General features: G+C 38.1%; 1 long non-coding RNA gene across 1 annotated transcript in view; it reads left to right on the forward strand.

Annotated features, from left to right (window-relative positions):
- The first annotated feature begins 13,963 nt into the window (after window positions 1-13,963).
- Window positions 13,964-20,971, forward strand: part of LOC138690257 (uncharacterized) — a 238,598-nt gene continuing 231,590 nt past the window's right edge. The window contains exon 1 of the long non-coding RNA XR_011329058.1: window positions 13,964-14,073. This is a non-coding gene — a long non-coding RNA (uncharacterized lncRNA). The remainder of the gene's footprint in view (window positions 14,074-20,971) is intronic.

The raw sequence follows: 20,971 nt of genomic DNA on the forward strand, positions 1-20,971 counted from the left end.
CCTGTAGAGCAAACCAAAAATTAAAACCAAACTGTGTTACTTAGATTGAATGGCTTGAAGTATGACATAGAGAAATTATCCTGCTCAGCAGAGGAATAGAAATTGATTTGTAAGGGCCCCACAACGTCTGATGTTTCATTCTGCTTATGAGGTAGAAAGGAGAGATACATGAATTGAGGCTAAGGGTAGGAGCTCAAATCACAAAATTTACAGCTGATTGGGCCTGAGGTATTTCTCAGGGCTTTCACCTTTGGCTGTATGACTCTCTGCAGTCAGCTAAATGACTTTGTGTTTCTTGGCACTAAATTGCACTGCTAGTTTTATTGCCAAGTGGCTTCCATTGTACCCCTTCTGGTGCTGTGCTCCCTTTCAGCATCTTAGCACACCCTTCCACCTTCCACCTGTCCTCGTTAAGGCTAACCCACACGTTTCACAGTTACCACCAAAATTCTGGAAGGTATGAAAAGGCTTTCTAACTTAAGGATCAAGGAAATTTTTTCAAAAAATGACTGCTGTCTTTAACCTTGTGTTTTCCAAAGTTTCTGAAAACAGGTTTTAATAGGCTAGTTTTAGAATGTCTCAGAATGAGTCTGGTATTTGTCTAATTTAGAGAGCTTTACTTCTCAGCATTCTGAAAGGAGTATTTTTCTTCTTCTGTATTTTACATAGTTTGTTGCCACCGAGGTACTGAGTACCTTCTTGAATGGTGCTGGTAGAACCCACTAACGCTTCACAAGCAGTTTAGTTTAGGCTGTCCTGAATAATCTTTGTAATATCAGCATATTTTGTTACTTTGCAGTTCTCTTGTCTTTTCCAAATCGCTTCTCTGTAGAACAGCATGGGCTGTTAACATTTTAGTGACATCAATATTTACTTATATTCTACTGCAAAACCTGACCACTTTATTCCTACTATTTCTTATCTCTTAGGTCCTCTTTCAAAGAAATTCTCCTCTTTCGTCATGTCAGCTTAGCTTCCTATAAATATTTTGTAAAGTATTTCACCACGTTTCTTTACCACTGACCTCATCTGCTGTGACAAAATAACTGAAATAGTTTTTCATTGGCGGGGTTTTTGTATTTCCTACTGGTAGTGTGTACCTTAAACTCCTGATCAATGTCCAGGTTATGAAACACATTGCTGTGATACGGCTTAGATTTTTATGGTTAAGCAAGTTAGATTTCTATTGTTAAAGTCAAACTATAATTAGGTAATAAGAATGACTGCATGTTTTCAAGGACTTTGTTTGTTGTCATCACGTGAAAACTCTTTAATCACACTTGACAGTTGATGAGAAATCCATGGTCTTTCACCACTGAGCTGCATCCTACCTAACGTAATCCAATTATTTAATACAGATTTTGCATGGCAAAAAAAGAACGACAAGGCAATCACAAATGAAACCTGCCTGTCTGGATGGAAATTCCTTCCATTTATCTGGATCTCAACTTGTATATGATCTCAAATGCCTTTCAATCAAGTTAAATCCTGCCTTGTATCAGATTTCACTTCTGTTTGTGAAAAATGGGGAAAAATGCGGGAGGGAATGGAGAGTATTATTATGCGTACCTTAAAGATGAGAAAACTTACAAACAATGATTGCCCTCTCCAATATCAGTAACTGAATCTGTGGTAAATCCAGTACTAGAACCCAGACTTCTACTTCTTGGAGCCCAGTTTTAGCTATTATAAAAATACTGCTCATGTCAGTTAGCTCAAAGATGCCAGATTTATATACCACAGCACATTTCAAAAGTGTAATGAGAGCAGAAATGTTTCTCTCACTGATAAAATATTAATGCAGAAAACTGAGGTACTCAGGAAATCAGAAAAAGACAGAGTTCCCTTGGAAAACCATCTCAGCCACATGCCACATCCTCTTCCTCTTACTGGTTACATTAATAACACAACATTCAGTGCATTAAGCTTTACATTTAACAAACAGCAGTGGAAATATTACTTTCTACACAGAACTGCGAAGGCAGTGGTGTAAGAGAAACATTGTCAGAAAAATTCCTGGATTTCCTGAGTGCTGCCTGTCTCAGTTGTATAATAAAGCGAGTTGTGTCTTGCTTTTTGCATCCCCAACTAAATTCCTGTCCTGTGCTGGTGAGAAGGTAAAAGAAATTAAATGCTGAAAAAATCTCAAGCTATATCACTCAGCCTGTTTTTCTTGAGGGCATGTGCTGCGTGTGATGAAAGAAGCTGGCTTATCTTTTCCTCCTCCTTGTGCTTCCAAACTCATATCTGGAGGCCTGACACCCAGGACACCACAGCAAGCTCCTAAAAAGACTTAATAACCAAGAGCGAGCTCCTCGTACAGCATTGCTATGGGTAGAACGGACTGTTCAGTACGTCTCAGCCTCGGACTGCGTCTGGTCCTCTTGCTAGAATCCCTGGTTTGACATTCACTGTGTATTTTTGCTATTGACTGAAGTCTTTTACGATAGTTTTATGGTATAAACTTAAACTGGCCTTTCAAAGGTTATCCAGTATGCCAATAATGCACAGAGCAGGAATCTGTCTTTATAGGCCTTATGAAAAATAAAGCAGGAACTCAGGCATACGCACTCTTTGGGTTTAAAATAGGTACAGCAAGTAAGTCACGTGGAAGTGATCTATACACAAATATCAAACCTGCTGTGCATGAACTGCCCAAACCTTCAGCATGTTACCATCTTTTCACCTCTGTACTGAGAATTCCCGCTGCAGCCATGCTTCTCTTTACGTCAACCACAAAAACCGTATTTATGTTTGTGTCGCATAAGTCCTATGACAAGACAACACTGCAGGGAAAAAAGCCTGTGAATAAAGAGCATTTGAAAGGTAGCTGGAGCAACTGTGTGTTTAGGATGAGTATCTTTATACCCTAACTTGCACTGTGACTGACGATAAAGTCCAGTGAAGTAAAAGTTGTAGCTCTTATCATAGTGAGTCAACCCCAAAGTTAATTTGTTTAATTTCTTACCAGTAATAAAATTCCCAGTGGAAGACAGAAGATTCTGCTGGCAGTCAGAGTGGTTCCTGTAACGCTACTAGGAAAACCAGAATATTTTCTCTTCCACTATGCTGTGGCTTGATGCTAGCATGTGTATCTTCAGCACTTAATGCAGAGATAAAATAAGACACAAAGATTTTGCAAAGGCTTATAAGGCTCTGGAGTGACTGCATCCCACTGTCCCAAGCAAAAAGCTACCCTAGGGCTGACAGAAGTGAGATAGTCTGTACTGTGTTTTATTTTTCATCATTTTATTTTACAGCGCTTTTAATAGTAATAAAATTTTAGTGTACATCTATGCTCTGGATACTTTTACTACCAATGTAAATGCTATTTTTTTTTTTTTACATCAAGGTCCTAAGATACTGTGTTGTATTAAAGTATGTAGGAATATACTCCTAGGGTATTACATTGTATGAAATTACATGGGAATGTCCCTGTATTTGCTTTCATGAAATTTCCTGTTATTGGGCCAATTAATGATTATGCGATTTGTGTTTCGACAACAAGAATCTCTGTAAGAGAAAAAAATGAGGCAACAGAGTACTGACTCATCAGCAGATAAAGGCAGAAGAAAAACAGCTTTTCAGATTCCATACCTGCCTCACATGAATTTCTTGTTCCTTCCCTGCACTTCAACCAGGCTATCCTGTGCACCCTTGCTCTCTTTTTTTCACCAGCCTCTCCCAGTACCTATACCTATACTTCACCAGAAGGAACAGTAGAGGACCAACTTTCCTCATTTCCTTCCAGCGTCACTTCCAACACTGTCGTGTTCCCTACTGCAGTTCAGTGATTTGCAAAATGGTATTTTAAATCAGATTATTCCAAAATTGCTAAACTCTGTAAGCTATTACAGAGAATTGAATTTCTTGAATGTTTGCTGGGGAATGATGCTACGGGTTATTCATACCATTTTTTTCAGCAGTTTAGGAGCATCAAAATATGATGCTTGATTGGAGATATGTATTTTTTCTCTCCCTTCCCCCTTTTAAATGTTCTTTTGAGGCAGAAGATGCGTTTCTTAGTACTTGTCTGGAATTTTACTTGCTGTCATCCTTCCACTAACTTGTTGCGATCACAGATCCTTCTAGCATCCATTCCAGGTCAAGTATTGTAGTGCAAAAGCTTCAGATAATAACTCTTGAGGGTAAAAGAATCCTCCTCTTAGGTCAAAACAAAGGCCTATCTAAACCAATGCCAAGTCTCAGGCCAATAGCAGTTAGGTAGGGAAAAATAAGAAAGCACTTTGTGATATTCTGCCCAGCCTGCAGCTTATTGCAGCTCAAGGATAGGTACTGTCTTGGGTATTTTTGTTCATATGAAGGGAACTGGCACAATATGAAGCTCATTTTTAAAGGTAATTATTTTTATGAAGCTTTAATTTTTTTCGAACGTTTGCTCTATAAAGAAGCAAGTGAAAAAGCCTTACTACCTATAAAATCTGAGTTGCTGAAACCTAAATTTGCACAGATCTTAAAGTAGTAAACTGTTTATCAAAGTAGTTTTTTGCTAGACATTTTGGAGTGATGACTCTTGTCTTTATAGATTTGTAAGGACATTGCTGAGACACTATGAAATTACTAATTGAATTCTACATATATTACTATATATAACTTTTTTTAAATTACTGAAAAACAATAATATTAATGGTTAGGTTGTGTTCTGGCATAGATCACCTTTCCCTTTTTAAAAGTGGGTTAAGCAGTTAGCAGAAAAAGCTTTCAATTTTTGTTTTGCTCTGTTCATCTGCAACTAATAATATGAAATAAACTTAATCCATCTCTGTTTCAGGCATTAATTTTGTGGCCAGTGATTCACAACAAGTTTTGTTTTCCTGAAAATTGCATTAAAAATTGCGATTATGACCACAAAGATTCTAAAAATAGATAATGCTTGAGTTCTTTCTATGAGTACCACCCACTATGAGTACAACCCCTAGTTTGTATTTCTAAAGAAAAAGTGCATTGGGAAAATAGGAATAGAAGATTTTGGATGGGAAATGAAGTCAGAAAAAAAAATATATGGGAGGGTGACTGTTAATGAATCCATTGTAAAGACAATTTCTGTGTCCTGGTTTCAGCTGGGATAGAGTTAATTTTTTTTCTAGTAGTTGGTATAGTGTTATGTTTGGGTTCAGTATGAGAAGAATGTTAATAACACACTGATGTTTGCAGTTGTTGTTAAGTAGTGTTTAGACCAAGTCAAGGGTTTTTCAGCTTCTCGTGCCCAGCCAGCAAGAAGGCTGGAGGGGCACAAGGAGTTGGGAGGGGACACAGCCAGGGCAGCTGACCCCAACTGGCCAAAGGGGTATTCCAGACCATGGGACGTCATGCCCAGTATGTAAACTGGGGGGAGTTGGGCAGGGAGGGATCACTGCTCAGGAGCTAACTGGGCATTGGTCTGTAAGCAATTGCACTGTGCATCACTTGTTTTGTATATTCCAATCCTTTTATTAGTATTGTCATTTTGTTATTATTATTATTATCATCATTATTAGTTTCTTCCTTCCTGTTCTATTAAACTGTTCTTATCCCAACCCATGAGTTTTACCTTTTTTTTTTTCTCGAATTCTTTCCACCATCCCACTGGGTGGGGGGAAGTGAGTGAGTGGCTGCGTGGTGCTTAGTTGCCATCTGGGGTTAAACCACGACATGATCCTTTTTTATAACAAGAAATACTGATAACTAAATGCCCATGACTATTATCTATAATAGCTTCTGCCCCACTAATTTTAGACATCTACCAAAAATACTGTATGAAACAAAAGTAAGAATGACCAAAGATACTGTTCACTCTCATAAGAGAAACTATATAAGGTAAACAAAAGCTATATATTGTCAAACTGCAATGTCTACAAATAATACATCCATGCTTGTGGGAAAAGAGGGAATGTTTTCCTAGATACTGTTTAGGCCCATTGCCTAACCAAGAAAGCAGATATTTACGAAAACTTTTAATTTGTACCTTTTCAATCTGCAGAATGATCGTAGTGTGGAAGTGGATTTTGTCCTTTATTAAACATAAAGGAATACTTGTTTCCTATTAATAATAAGTTGTTGTTATTGTTTATTAATTTAGAAATGTTCACAAACTAATGGTCTGATTAGGCTCAGGAAAAGCTCACTGTGTTGCCAAAATATTTAAATTGCTTGAGAGAAACTAGTAAGGGGCATGCAATTTTGTCAACACTGCAAATAACAGAAATGCACTAAAATAATCTCCATTCTGTGTGTCATAACTATATAGTTCATATAGTTAGATATGCTGTAATTAAGTGCTAACAAACATGAACAGTCTTTTAATAAAGACAGATGTAAAAAGAATATTCCAAATAAAATATTCCTTTTCATTTTTTGAAGCTGTGGGTTATTAGTTCATTTGTTGACTGTTGCATACACTCTTGAAAGTTCAGAGAACAAAACTACTTTTTCTCCTCATGTTCCTTGCTTATTCTTTTCATACTGTAGACATTAAAAAGAGATGTAAGTCACCTCATGGTGGCTTCCTGCATTTGTATTATTCTTGCATATAATACCTTTGAATTCTGCCAAAATAGATTTTGTAAAAACACCCCACCAAACAAACAACAAAAAAAATTCAAGTCTTGGGAAGATGGGACCAGAACAGATGTAAATATCTGTCTAATGGCTTTTTTGTTGTCATTCTTTGTAGAAGTGTCCAATAGCGCACATATCTGTCAATAAAAGCATTGGCTCCACCATAGATTTAAGTTGTAGCAGTCTGCATATAATGTAAGAATATCAGATAGCCAAGAAAGACCTTAGCAAACCATGCCTTAGTAACTGCTTTTATATGAAAATAAAAGAAAACGTTCCTCGGTTTTGGGAAATTTTGTGTTTGTGGAATTCTTTTTCACTCCAATTTTCAGTAGTCAGTTAATTTTGATTTCTACTTATCCGGGTAAAGCTCAGGGATGGGTGAGGGAGAAATGTTTCAGAGATTCAAAAGTACGTTGATTCTGTTGTGGTTATATTAAGGGGCAACAGCGTGTCCTCTTATGAAAGTTCAGTGGCAGTTTTCTGTCGCGTTTGAGTTGTAGCTAAACTAAAACATATTTTGTAGATAAACGAAAACCTGATAAGGTTTCTGATAAGCTACATGGCGTATCTGCTAATTAATCAGACTTAGTTATAAAGCCTGATACATTAAGAAGCAGTTTATAGATAAAGAAGCAGAGAGGTTGATGGTTTTGAACTGGGGCAGGACGACTTGTTATCACTTCACTACGAGGACTTCACAAGGCCGATGGAACTTGCAGCACTTTAACAGAGCTGAAGCCCTCCGACTCCAGCCCTCGTTACGACCTTGCTTTGCGTTTCCCTGATCTCCTCCTGCTGCCTGCCCTACCTTGGGGAAGGTTCCTCCTGCCTTCTCAACGGGTTCCTGTTGCTTCTAAAACTTCAGACCTCCGTGCTGTTTAGGTGAAAATGTGTTTAATGGGCAGCCTGTTACTAAGCAATGTCAGGAATTGCACCTTGGTGTTGTTGACTGTGTTCTTTCTCTAGTCTGTTTTATTTAGTAGATTCTTAAGAAAAATCATTATAGGCATTATTCAGTTTAGGAATGTAATCTCTCGCACAGCTTTGCATTGATTGCAAAAGTATACAGTTTAGTCAGCTGTGTAACCAAGATATAGCATCAAGTGAAATGTGCACCGAAGATACAGATCAAAAACAGGCGTGAGAAGGAAAACAATGAGATAATAGCAAGATCAGGTCACACAGCATTGTGTAAAACCAGAAATTTTGTCTGGGTAAGAAACTGAAGGAATGGAACTAGGACTGCTGCGTAAAGTGGATGGGGACAGAGGTGGGGGGACAGAAAGGAGACACTGAAGGTCAAGGCACAGAAACCAAGGGGTGTGATAGATAAGAAGTACAAAAGAAAATCAAGGCTACTTTTCTGTTTAATCCCAGGGTTACGCTTAAAACAAAGACTCGTCTCTCATGACCTTGCAAGTGGAGTACTGAGCCTACGTTGATTTAATGGTGCACACAGCTACTCCCTTTCTTTCCTTACGCTCCTGTACAGCCAAAGCGAGGCAGATGCCGCAGCGAGGGGCAGACTCAAATTCTCTGGTTGCTCACGGTGAGCAGCGTTCAAAAGGACGTGAGCGGTGCAGTGACACATAAAAGATGTAACCTAGATACGGAGCAATCAATTACCTTCCTTTAGGTACCTCCCAGGTGGCTCTGTTCCATTTGAAGTTCATCAATCAACTCAGTTCAGGACTTCACTCCGCTGTGTAGTATCTGTTCTGGGAATTGCAGCTCCTATGCCCTGCAGACCCTTCTGCAGTCGCTGATGTGCAGGGAGGAATCTTATTTTTTCCTAGGCATTGTATTCGTGTAAAAGAAAGTGATCTGTGCTCACTGCAAGATCAAAGCAAATGCCGCTTTCATAATTTCTGCAATATACCTTCCTTTTCAGCACACTGCCTTTTAATTGCTCATAAGCTAGTTAGGGAAGGGGAAGGAAATGAAGCAGTTTGGCATGAATTATTAATATTGGGAACATTACTAGCTTTATTTGAAACTGTATGCCCACTTGGAGAGATCGCCATTGACATCTAATATAAATAAGCTTGAAAAGTTATGATCATAGTAATGCTGTGGTTCTCTGTTGTTCTGTGATTTCTGCTCTACGGCACCAAATCAATGGTCTCTTAATCAGGAAACTCTATTATATGTTTTATTACAATATTGTGATGGTATAGTGCTTACTGGGAGGGAATGAAGAGTTGACTGTAATTTCTTCTCCCTAAAGATATTATTCAGCTTCCAGGAAGGAGTGGAGAAAAACATAATTAACTTGTTAAAATTCTGTGACAGGAATTAAAAGGCAAATGGCTATCTGAGTAATAAAAAGCTGAGTTACTCTATCTGTAAGTTACATTTACTGTAACTGATCCCAGCATAGAGCTTGTAATTTCAGGATAAAAACATAACTCATCCTTGGTTTTATCTGTTTTCAAACTGTTTTGTTATATAATTAAACACAGTGTGTACACTTCAGACACACAATTCATTTTTAACATACTTCATCTTGGAAGAAAAAAATGTCTTCTGTGCTTCTTCTGCCTGTAATACTCTGAAAATGTCAGTGCAATTTAAAAAAAAATTTTATACAATTATAATCCTTGATTGTGGAGCTTGCAAAACAGATGAGAGTCCTATATTAAACTCTTCAGTAGTTGCTCGATAAATTTGATTTTAAATGTGCTTCATTTACAAGCGTCTGTTCAGTTTGAATTGTTTATGATGAGATGAATATTTATATTCATATACTGAAGAAATAAAAGCTGGCTTAATATGTCAATTACTAATAAAGAATTTACAGAAAATACTGAAAATATGCTGATAACATGTAGAGTTTTAACATGACTGTGAAAAGCTCTTCCTGAAAAACAACAGAAAGGTCTTGATTTTTTGACCTTAGATGATAGTAGTCAGTTGAATTAGGAAATTAATTTATTATCATAATGTGAATCTGACAAATGCAAAGAAACTGTACCTAAAGTATTTTCCCCCTTAAGTCATCTCATTCAACAGTTCTTCAGAGTCCCAGTACAACCATGTTGCAAGGCGCACTCTTACTCAGGCTGGCAGTCTTACGACAATTAGCAAGCATTGGGTTGTCTGTGATGTTAAGTTATATTTATTGAGACTCAGCTCCAGCTGGTGCCAGAGTGGATACTTTCTATTGATAGATCTATGCCCTTTGGGCACATTTCTTAAAAAAGATTAAATGTTAAAACAAGGGGATATGACAGAAACATATTTCTGCGGTCACAGTTTCTCAAGAGAGCATTTTTTTTTTTTGGTTTGTAGTACTTAATAAATTCAAACAGAAAGACTATAAACAATACATTCTAGCATGAATTTTAACTAGCCCGATTAATACAAAATTGAAGTTCTTATATTAATCTCTGCATTGGAGATATTAATTGTTTATTTAAGCATTTGGGGAAATTGTACAGTTTGAGCTATACAATGAAAATAATTTAATCTGTAGAAATGAGCTACCTACCTCAGTCAAAATGTACAAATTTTGTTAAAATATGTCTCTGTAGGTAGCTCAGTGTATAAAGTTGTTTCCTTTTTGAGGTCTGTGAGATCTACTGAGGAATATATGACAATACAGTTACAGACTCTGAAAGAATATATGAGGATTATACTGAAGTTATAGAGTTATAGTGGAAGACACAAGATTTATACTAGCATTTTACCTTTGGCAGCCCAGAAATTTGAGCACTGATATTAAAGGGAAAAAAAAAAAAAAGTACAGTATACATTCTGCTATTGTACTTAGTAAGTTATCTAATAGAACAAGAAGCACCCTGACTAGTTTTTCCCTGACATTATTCACCAGAACAACTCTTTTCAAACAGATCTTGCTATTAGCAGAGATCTTGATATAAGCAGGAAACCCCAATATTAGCAAAGATAAGAAAAGAAACTGTTAGGTATCATGACTAGTTCTGGAAAATTCTGCTCTTTTTTTAATAATCGCACACCAAATTCAGAATTTATCAGGCAAGTTATCACACAAATTTGTCTCTAGCCTGTGTAATACTGCAGTTCAGGTTTTGCAGTCGTTTTGTTCCCAAATACCGTGCCTACCCAGGCAAAATGAAACATAAGTAATCGAACACGTTTCCAGTTACTAAATGGCAATTATATCTCACTAGAGCATGGCAGTTTGGTTGCCAAAGCATAAGCCTGGTACTGAAAGAAACACTTTTGTTGCTCAGTGTTCTTGCTTGCCTCTCGTATTGTTCTATTTTCTGTTCTGCTGCTTGAACATAATTTTTTTACCAATTTCCATAACCAAATAAGGTTTTTAAAGCCACTTCAAAGATATCTAATAATTTAATTTGCAATTTCAAGATCTTTGCTTCAGTGGATCTATTGCGTCAATCAGCACTGAAGCAATTATTTAATTTGCAGTTATACATCAGATTACATAATATTTACATAATTAGCATGCATAAACAAGAAACGATAACTTCATGACAGAAAGATCGTGATTCTGACAATGATAAGGAATGCAAATATTTCCTTCTGTAAAAGATCAAGTAAATGAAAGTAAAACGCTTATAGGCCTGGAGGTGGAATTGCTGCCTGAGTCTAACTTATTTACCATTGATCTGATCAATACTTTAACTGAATAAAATTAGATAACATTGTGTTAACGTATGACCTTTTCCATGTCTGTTTTGTGTTCCTGCAGTTAATGATGTAATGGCGAGTTGGAATATGTACTGTGAATACAAAGACATTAATTTGAATAGTAAGAGTCAGGGCTCTGAAGTCTGCTTTAAATTCAGCTTTGCTCTGCTGGTGCAGGGTGCTTTTTGAGATTGCTGCAGAGGATTTTAGTAGCTAGCAAATGATTTCTAGTGATAGATCCTTAAGGGTGAATATTCAGAACAGCTTCATTTCTGTCTCTGTATACCTGCAATTTTCCATTCACAAATAGCCTTGAACATGCATATTAAGTTGCTGAGAGTCTCTTAGAGTACCTCTATCCTGGCACACTGAAGATCTCTCATTTTCTGTGGTTCATGAACTCACTAGTAATCCAGACTATACAAGTTTGTACTCGGGTTATTTCCTGGAGCCATGGGAGCCTGGACATCAAGCTTGGGTTCCTGCCACACATATCTAGTTTGAGTGCAAACCGTATGCGATCTGGTTCCTTAAACCTCCCGCGGCTGCTGTGGGGCTGCGTGGTTTGGGAGGGTTGGTTCCAGAGCACGTCCGTTTCTCTTAGGTTTGTGGGCAATTTCCATTTGCTCACTCAGCATCTTGTGGAGAGTTGCTCTTCAAGAAGTGCCCCACGGACACAGCCTGCAAAGGAACTGGTCTAACGTAGGAATCCGTCTGTAAAGCTGACCATAAATGCGTATGGTTCTGCACTCTGGATTTGGACACTGCACCATGTATCGGACCCTGAGGGACTGAGTATCTTTGCTCAGTGGATACTTCAGATGAGAGACATTGAGTGAAACTGCCCCAAAGCCTCCATCAATGCTCCAGCTACAGTTATCTAAGAGCCAGCAGCCCAGCAACGGTCTCTGCAGGGTATTAGGGGGGCGATTAGCTTGAGGGGCTGCAGGGGCATCACCCATAGGTTGGGATTCAGCAAGATGACTTGATTGAGATTTGACTATTGTAAATGGCTCTGTAGTTCTTGTAGGAGCAGACTGGAATTAGACTGTAGCTCTGGCTTTGGTTTCTCTTGTCGCTGTTCTATCAGCTGTCCCCTTTTCTCTCCTCCTCATACTGCCCATGGCGGTGGGACTGTACTATGTGGGCCAGCCATAGCAGGACAGTGTGTTAGCAGCACTTGTTTGCACAGGAGAAAGATGTCATGGGAGCAAATTGTAAGGACATTTTTTCTCAATCTTTGCATTCAAATCTATCTACAGGGCTGTAAGCTTTTCACTTGGCTCTTTGTTAAAATTTCCATACCCCAAGAAGTTCTGTTTGTTGTTTCAGCTAGACTTTTTAGGTTTTCAGGTTTTACCATCGTTAAATATTAACTTATATATTCACTAGAGGCTGGTTGCATTCTTGCCTCTCCCTAAATTTCTGGATGCTTGCTGCTTCTTCCCGGGCTCCAGCTTGTGTTTAGAGGAAGGGCAGCTGGCTGTAGGATAAACAGTGAGCAGATTGCATAGATGGTATTAGGGAACCAGCTGTGAGAAGAAGCCACCACCACATATGTTGTCATGAGAGGAAAAACTGCTTGCATGATAGAAAAAGTGTGTGTGAGGAAAAAAAAAGTCAGAGTAAAATAAAGTCTTGAGCAAAAAGGAGCAATGAGATGGTTCTTCTGCTGGAGTTCATTCCTGTCACTTTGATTTCATGTTTTGTCTTAAAAGGCCAGAAAACGTGAATAGTGTGGACCTGTTTGCACTATTCAGTTGGTGATGAGATATCCTTGCTGTGCATATAAAACTGTACCCTCAGCATAAATGTACCCTCAGAGTCTCTTGTTTGTTCTCTTCCACTTCAAAAGTTACTATTCACCATTGAGTGGTCTAATATTAATTGCATTCATGTGACCAGAAGTTCAAGCACTCCACCGATTCAAGTCTCTCCTCCAAGCACGAGTGCCTAATATTAGACATCTTGATGTAATTTATGCATTCAAATAAATGGTGGGATTTTCAGAAGTGTCAAACAAACAACTGAGATCCCCAAAAGTTGACTTAGCTAGCTGATTTTTGGCTACCACTCTTTTTTCAGTGAAGGGGCTTTAAAATAGGAATTCTTTCCGGTGCTGATCTACAAAATAAGATATTAGTACATGAGATTTGAAGTGACATACTTTTAATTAGATTTTATTCCTGTTAATAGTGGAATTGTTACCTCATACAAAGAATTGTTTATCTACTAGGTATTTTCATGATTACCATTTTGTAGCCAACAGAAAAAGTGAAGTATAAAATCCTCAAGGAATTACCTTCTATTCAGCCTGTGAAATTAGAACGGAAAGTCAGGACAAGGCATGCCAATGGGAAAAGATAATCCTTGTAACTTATCTTCATGTTCCTTAGTTGTTGCTCAGTTACTTAGAAAGTAATACACCGTCTCCAGATAAGGCGTACCCGTATTTGTAATTATATTTTAGCAGATCTGTTTTGAGAATGATGGCTGCTCAGCATTTCCCATAAACAGCCTAGATCACTTGCTGATGACATTGCTTGCCATGCCATGTGTGCCCTCAGGGCACATACACTGCTCAGCAGTTCAAGTGTTACACCAAGAAGATCATGCTAATGTGCTATCGTACCTGATAGCTTTAGTCGTAGCATTTCTGTTACTGATAGAAGATATGAATAATTGCAGTAAAACAAGAGTATAAAAATTACTGGATTATTGACCCATTCTCTGATGTTTGTTTGTGTCTCTTTTACCTGTGCAGGAAGGTCTCCAGCATCTTCTCAAGGGAAACTGCCATTTGCTGGTGCGCTTGGAAGCCCGTGACTCTGCAGGTGTTGCCCTTGCCTGCCTGTGGGGATGGTGTGCCTCCGCAGCCAGGTACGTACGGGCTGAGTCACTCTTACTGTCACAGTTGCAGGGTGCACTGCTTCAGTCTACTTTTGATTCTCCCAAACTCTTTCTTTCATAAACGTTTTATGTTTTAGTGCTACAGATTCACAGGGATTGGAGGATACAGTGGGCAGACTTCTGGTGCTTTGAAAGGTCGCTACTGAAAGAGGCACGTTTTAAAAATAAGTTTCTTTGTGAATTTTGAAGGCCTTGTCTTGCGACTTTTTTTAAGTTTCAGTAGTAAAATATAAAAAAAATACAGTTCTGTGTTCAATACTGAAGAAACTATTATATAAACATGTAGAAATAGACCATATCCCATATTGGCCTATGTAGTAAGAAATACCTCGTCCAATAAACTGTCAGTACAATGAAAAGGTAACCCTTTAACCTTTTTGTAACCTGAGTGTCATAAGCAACAGAACCTATCATCCCATCGTGTGCATTGTTAGGGGTCGTGTCTGCCTTTCTAAATATAATAGTCTTTGGTGTTTATTTGTCAATCATACAACTGAAATTTCTTTCTGATTAGATAGAAGGTTTTCATTAGAAATAAAGTTTTAATTTACTGTAGGCATATCTAGCTTTTTCCCATTACTTCCATTATTTACAGGACATAGATTGTTGCTTGGGCCTATGCAGGCAGCAGAAAAAGTTGTGTAGTTCCTTCTCTGAAGAATATGTGGTCTTTTCACCTGCACAGTCGACATCTTTCTGGTAACAGGAGATTCAGAGGAGTAGTACCGGCAAACTTTTGAATTGTTGAGAATTTAGTCAGAAAATGAATATTTGGTCAATATATAATTTTCATGAAAATCTAACCTTATTTAAGTAGCATTTATGAAAAAACTTGGAAGATGATCTTTAACTGTAAACTCATTTTGCTATGTGAGTTCTGGAGAAGTTTTCTGAGTATGTCTAAGAGGAATTTGAGTAAAAGATAGAGGCCAGAACATAAGAATGGACTTTTGTGGAGTCTGGGACTGAATTTGTGGTTTGCTAGAAATGAGTCACATCTAGCAAGAAAGAGCAGTGTTCTTTTAAAAAATGTTTTTTTCTATTATACAAGATAAGGATACAGATTTTCTGCTGGTTTTGACAGAAAGAATAGCATCTACTGTAGACAAACATGGCAAAAAGATGTATTTTGGCTGGTATTATTTTACCAAAGTATGAAGTGTCCTACTTTAAAGCAAATCAAAACTCTGAAGTAAAATGAGACTCATTTCAGTAGAGTGACTGAAATGTTCTGTACTAACAGTGGAATCATTATTATCATAAAAAGTGTAGTTCATTTTCTTTTGCAGAATTGACTTTCTCTGCTATCTTGCTGTGTCTTTTACCTTGAAAAATCAGGTCTTCTTTTGCACATGCTGGCTTACTTTTCCTCTTGCTCTAAAATGTATTTTTGACCAGAATGACCCAACATCTGTTTCTGAATGCAAACACATGTCCTGAAATATCAGAAGTCTGAACTATCTCAATTTTAGATACTGTCTTCAGTAAATTTATGTAAGACTCAACAAGAACATGCTTTAAGTTCACAAAGAGTTGTTCTTTTAAATTAATCTGAAGTCCCTGTTTTACATACTGCGAAAGTAGGTCCATATAGTCACATTACTTGTATGGCTGGTAATCAGTGCAAAGAAATGGCAGCTTCTGAATCTCTGCTCTACTATCTTAATCTTACCAACCTTTTACTTCAGAATAACTATACAAATATCTCATACATTCATATGTCTCATATTCTTCAAAGTAAAATTTCCAACATTTTTATAGTAGCATCACTACTTAGGAAGAAGTGTGGATAGTGTTTCCCTTTTCCAATATATTGCTGCTGAAGGGCCATGGTCATTATTAAAGAGGTCTGCAAACAGGAATAAATTTATTTGATAGACAGAATGGCTCGCAGACTTTAATGATAATTTCACCAAGAATTTTATAATCCCACTTTACTGGAATTAAAATAATTTGTTGGTTTTAATAGACTAAAAGCTGCAAAACACTGCAGTTAAAGAAAAATTTTGATCGCAAGATCAATAAGGACATTGCACATCCTCAAGCTGTTTCTCAAAATTTGACAAAAAAATCCATTCTTAAGACTGGCTAGCTGGAATAATCATAGTATCCAGATCAAGGTCATGCTAATCTAATAATCGTTATTTTAAGATTTACTATGTGTGTAAAATCGTGTTCAGAATCACGAGTGACTTGGATTCTTTTTTTAGCATTGCTAGTATTATGAGAATATAGTTATTTTGTCTTTATTGCAGTTTGTGATTGGTGGGTCTTTTCAGTATTGCTGAGCTTTAAATAGAGATTTTATGTCTTTTGATAAAAATTAAATGTGATTTAGTTGAGCTTTAGGAAGGAAAGTTGGCAACTTGTTCATGTGGACAAGATAAGACAACGAGTTCAAGGATATGCTACTTAAATGAAATGATTTTAAGCAAATAATGACCTTAATTCAAATTAAAGAAAAAGAGGAAAATTTTATTTAATGAATATTTTTAATTTTATGCTGCATTTGCACTTCTTTTTGAAAGAAGTTACCAACTCATTATTTGCAACGGTTGTAATTGTTATATGCAAATTATAGGCCTGACAATATATGATACTTCTCAGAATATGGTGTAGTCCCGAGACTGCTTCTCCTCTATCAAATTGGATGATATTGTTTCAGCAGGGTTCAAAAATTATTAGGAGACACATATAAGACAGACACATACAAGGAAGTGAAATTTATTAACCTAGATAGTGAAATATAAGAACAAGGATTACAATGCATGAAATTTTTGTGTAATTTTATGAAATATACAGAGTAATCAATTACTTTTTTTCCTCATATTTATCAGTGGGATGAAATATAATTTCTTTATTTTAAACAAGATAAAGAACAACCCAGATTTGACATATTTACTAATTGACCCAACAGCTCTAGCAATTTAACCTTTTCAGAGGTCAATGGGAACAGCCAAATCTGTGTATTCTTGTTAACAAATGTTACTGTCTCTTCTATGGCATTTCCCTCAATTTTTAATTAGCAAAAACATGTAACTGAGCTCCAACAATTATTGCCACATTCATTTGAGTTAATTTCTAAGCTGAAATAGCTGTCTGGAGCCTTGTATCAGATTGTATGCTGCAGTAGCTATCTGCAATACATTTTCTCATGAAGAAGCAGCCAGCCAGGATGACTAAAAAAAAAATAGAAAAAATTACAGCTTTTGCTGTCATTTGGATGAAAAAATAAGTATATTGTTCCTATCAGAGCCTCAGTATTTGTTTCATTTCCTAAATTGAATGATTTTATCATTCTATAGTTAGTGAAAACATTTAAGGAGGATTTAATAAAGCTTAAGGAACTGAAAAGAGCAGTCAGTGGTCACTTTTAGACGGACAACAATCACAGCAGAATAAAGTAATTTTGTGTGCCCCCTGAAATGCAAATTTAAGTTTGTATTGGTTTTGCATGGCAATGTTTTGGTAGTGGGGGGGCTACTGGGGTGGCTTCTGTGAGAAGCTGCTAGAAGCTTCCCCCATGTCCGACAAAGCCAATGCCAGCCAGCTCCGAGACGGACCCGCCACTGGCCAAGGCCGAGCCCATCAGCAACGGTGGTAGTGCCTCTGGGAGAATGTATTTAAGAAGGGGAAAAAAAAGTTGCTGCAGAACAGAAAGTGCAGCCGGAGAGAGGAGTGAGAATATGAGAGAGAAAGAGCCCTGCAGACCCCCAGGTCAGTGCAGAAGGAGGAGGAGATGCTCCAGGCGCCGGAGCAGAGATTCCCCTGCAGCCCGTGGGGAAGACCACGGTGAGGCAGGCTGTCCCCCTGCAGCCCAGGGAGGTCCACGGTGGAGCAAATCTCCACCTGCAGCCCAGGGAGGACCCCATGTCGGAGCAGGGGGATGCCTGAAGGAGGCTGGGACCCCGTGGGAAGCCCGCACTGGAGCAGATTTTCTGATAGGACTTGTGACCCCGCAGGGGACCCACGCTGGAGCAGTCTGTGCCTGAAGGACTGCAGCCCGGGGGAGGGACACACGCTGGAGCAGTTCGTGAAGAACTGCAGCCCATGGGAAGGACTCACGTTGGAGAAGTCTGTGGAGGACTGTCTCCTGTGGGAGGGACCCCACGCCGGAGCAGGGGAAGAGTGTGAGGAGGAAGGAGCAGCAGAGACAATAAGTGATGAACTGTTGCCAACCCCCATTCCCCGTCCCCCCATGCTGCTGTTGGGGAGGAGGTAGAGAAAACTGGGAGTGGAGTTGACCTGGGAAGGAGGGAAGGGTTGGGGGAAGATGTTCTAAGATTTGGTTTTAATTCTCATTACCGTACTCTGGTCAATTGGCAATAAATTAAGTTAATTTTCCCAAAGTCAAGTCTGTTTTGCCCATGATGGCAATTGGTGAGTGATCCCTCCTGGTCCTTACCTTGACCCACAAGCACTTTGTTATATTTTCTCTCCCCTGTCCAGCTGAGGAGGGGAGTGATAGAGCAGCTTTGGTGGGCAACTGGTGTCCAGCCAGGGTCAACCCACCACAGGAATATGGAAAACCAAGCAATGTAGTCAATGGAAAATGGAATGCGATGAAAAGACAAAAAATTTGAAAGTCTCGTAGCCTCAGGTAAAAGGAAGGAAGAAGGGTGAAACACCAAATGAGCTCTGTCCCAGCATTTTATCTTATACCAGATAAAATAGGTTTGATAGCAAGTCTTGGTGGTACCAGGTGGCTGGAGAATAGTATTAAGAGTATCTAAGACAGAGGTAAAAAAGTCTCACCCTCTCCCCTCACCGAGGACCTGTTTTTCTGCCTCAACTATATGCAAGAATTTAGAACAAATTTTGAATCAGAAGAAAACTAATTACAGAAATTGATATTGGAAGCAGAGTAAGGTGACATAGTGTTGTGAATCATGCCAGACTAGCCCATCATTTTTCTTTAAGATGACTTGATGTTTTTAAAACAAAGAATGACTGTATGAAGGCCTGAGTTAAACATTTGATTTGGTGCTACATGTTAAATAATAAGTTTAAAAATAAAAAGGTGGGAAATGGTACAGGAACTGTAAAAATGATCACATGGGTTGAAATGAAGGCAATGTATGTTAAAAGAGTAAATGTTTAAAAGAAAGGAGGTTACTAGTAGAGTTCCTTAACATTTTATCTTGAAACTGAACTCTAGCATTCTTTAATGACTGGGGAGAGCCCTTCTGACTACAGGCAGTAAAAGCAGAATGAAAGACATCATGAATTCCTGAAATGGCCATTATTTGGTTTTTTACTTTTACTGTTTGTTTTCTGTGAATGCTCATAGTGAAGAAAAAAAAAAAAAAAGAAATTGTGAAATCAGGGATGCTGGAAGCAGTAAAGCAACAGATCAGTTCAGCAGGCATCCCGCCATCACATATTTGCTCACAGTACTGATAGTTGTAGTCATGTTTCTGTTCAGCTTGAGACATTGAGTCATACTGGGTTGTTTGGGGTTTTTTTGGAAGGCAGAGTGCAAGGGAGCTTAGAGTCATGCAGGGGTGTCTGATTCCCTACATCTAATTTCTACATACCTTTAACTTCCTAAAGCTACTAGCACTAATAGCGAGAATTCCTGGGAGAAGGCTGGTCCTTTTCTTTTTGTGTTGTTAAAGGAAAAATTGTGTCCTGACAGAGCCCGTCTTTCTCCATCGGTTTCTGAGGCAACTTATGCAACTTGTTTAGGTGAGGTGTCTGTTAGAAGCCAGCATATCCTATTTTAGCTGTTAAGGGCTGTAAAGAACAATTGTGAGCTGCATCTTGTAACAGACCAGTAAAATATGGAAACAGTACCTGACATACATACAAAGAGTAAATTTTGAGGGAGATGTTAGCGAGCCCTTAGTAAAACAAAGTTATTCTCTTAGGCTGTGTGTTTAAATAGCTGCTCCATTCCTCTTATTTCACCATTAATGGTTTACTATAAAGCAGATTCTGGCCGATGCTATTAGTGGAGCTGATTTGCCTTACCAGCTTCTCACTGCAGTCTCTTCACAAAGCATTTGTCTTAGAATCAAAATAATTTTGAGGTCCATATAAGTGATTAGTGGCTCTGCCTTCACATTTCTCTCTGTATTCATAGATAAAGTTATGTACCTTCATTGATCATATATGCAGTCAAGTGTGAAAAGTATTTCACATTTGAAACGTTCTAGATGTTAGCAAAGTCTGATGCTTTAATGTGAATGTACCCATCAGAAACTCTTTTACATATAATACATAGTATAAACAATATCCCCAGATATCGCAGAAAATGTGCATGTGCAGTAAATTGTAAGACAACCTTCCCTTTAATCAGAGTAGAAAATTTCTATAAAACGACTCAAAATAGCCTTCTTTGCTTGAAAAAATAAGACTTTTTGCTGCCATCACCTTGCTGTAGAAGTGCCTAAGCATATTGTCTTACTACTATGCTTTTCAATAGTTTGAGATCTGCTCACACAAGTCAATGTCTACTATCATACATCTCCTCCATCCACATTCCAGCTTGGAAAGATGTTCACAAGTTGAGCAACTTGCTATGCTAAGACAACTATTCATTTCACACTGTGATATTGGCACTGCTGATACACAGTTGTCTGCTCTTGTTCATTTAATGTGCCCTTTAAGTGCTGCAGAGTTGACTTAAAACCTTTGTGCCAGACAAGTGCAGCAAGAAATTAGTAACTGCCAGCAAAGGGTCTATTGAAAAATTTTCCTCTGTGATTCTTCCAACTGTTAAGTGAAGGATTATCATTGTGTATATGATGCTTACGCTCAGAACTCAGACGTGCTATATGGATCAAGATGACAACTTTCTGCAAGTAGTGAGCATCACTGGCTGAGTCATTTTCCTTCTGCACTTCTGTCCTGCCTGTATATTTTC

Source organism: Haliaeetus albicilla, chromosome 21 (assembly GCF_947461875.1).
Source record: "Haliaeetus albicilla chromosome 21, bHalAlb1.1, whole genome shotgun sequence".
NCBI lineage: Eukaryota > Metazoa > Chordata > Aves > Accipitriformes > Accipitridae > Haliaeetus > Haliaeetus albicilla.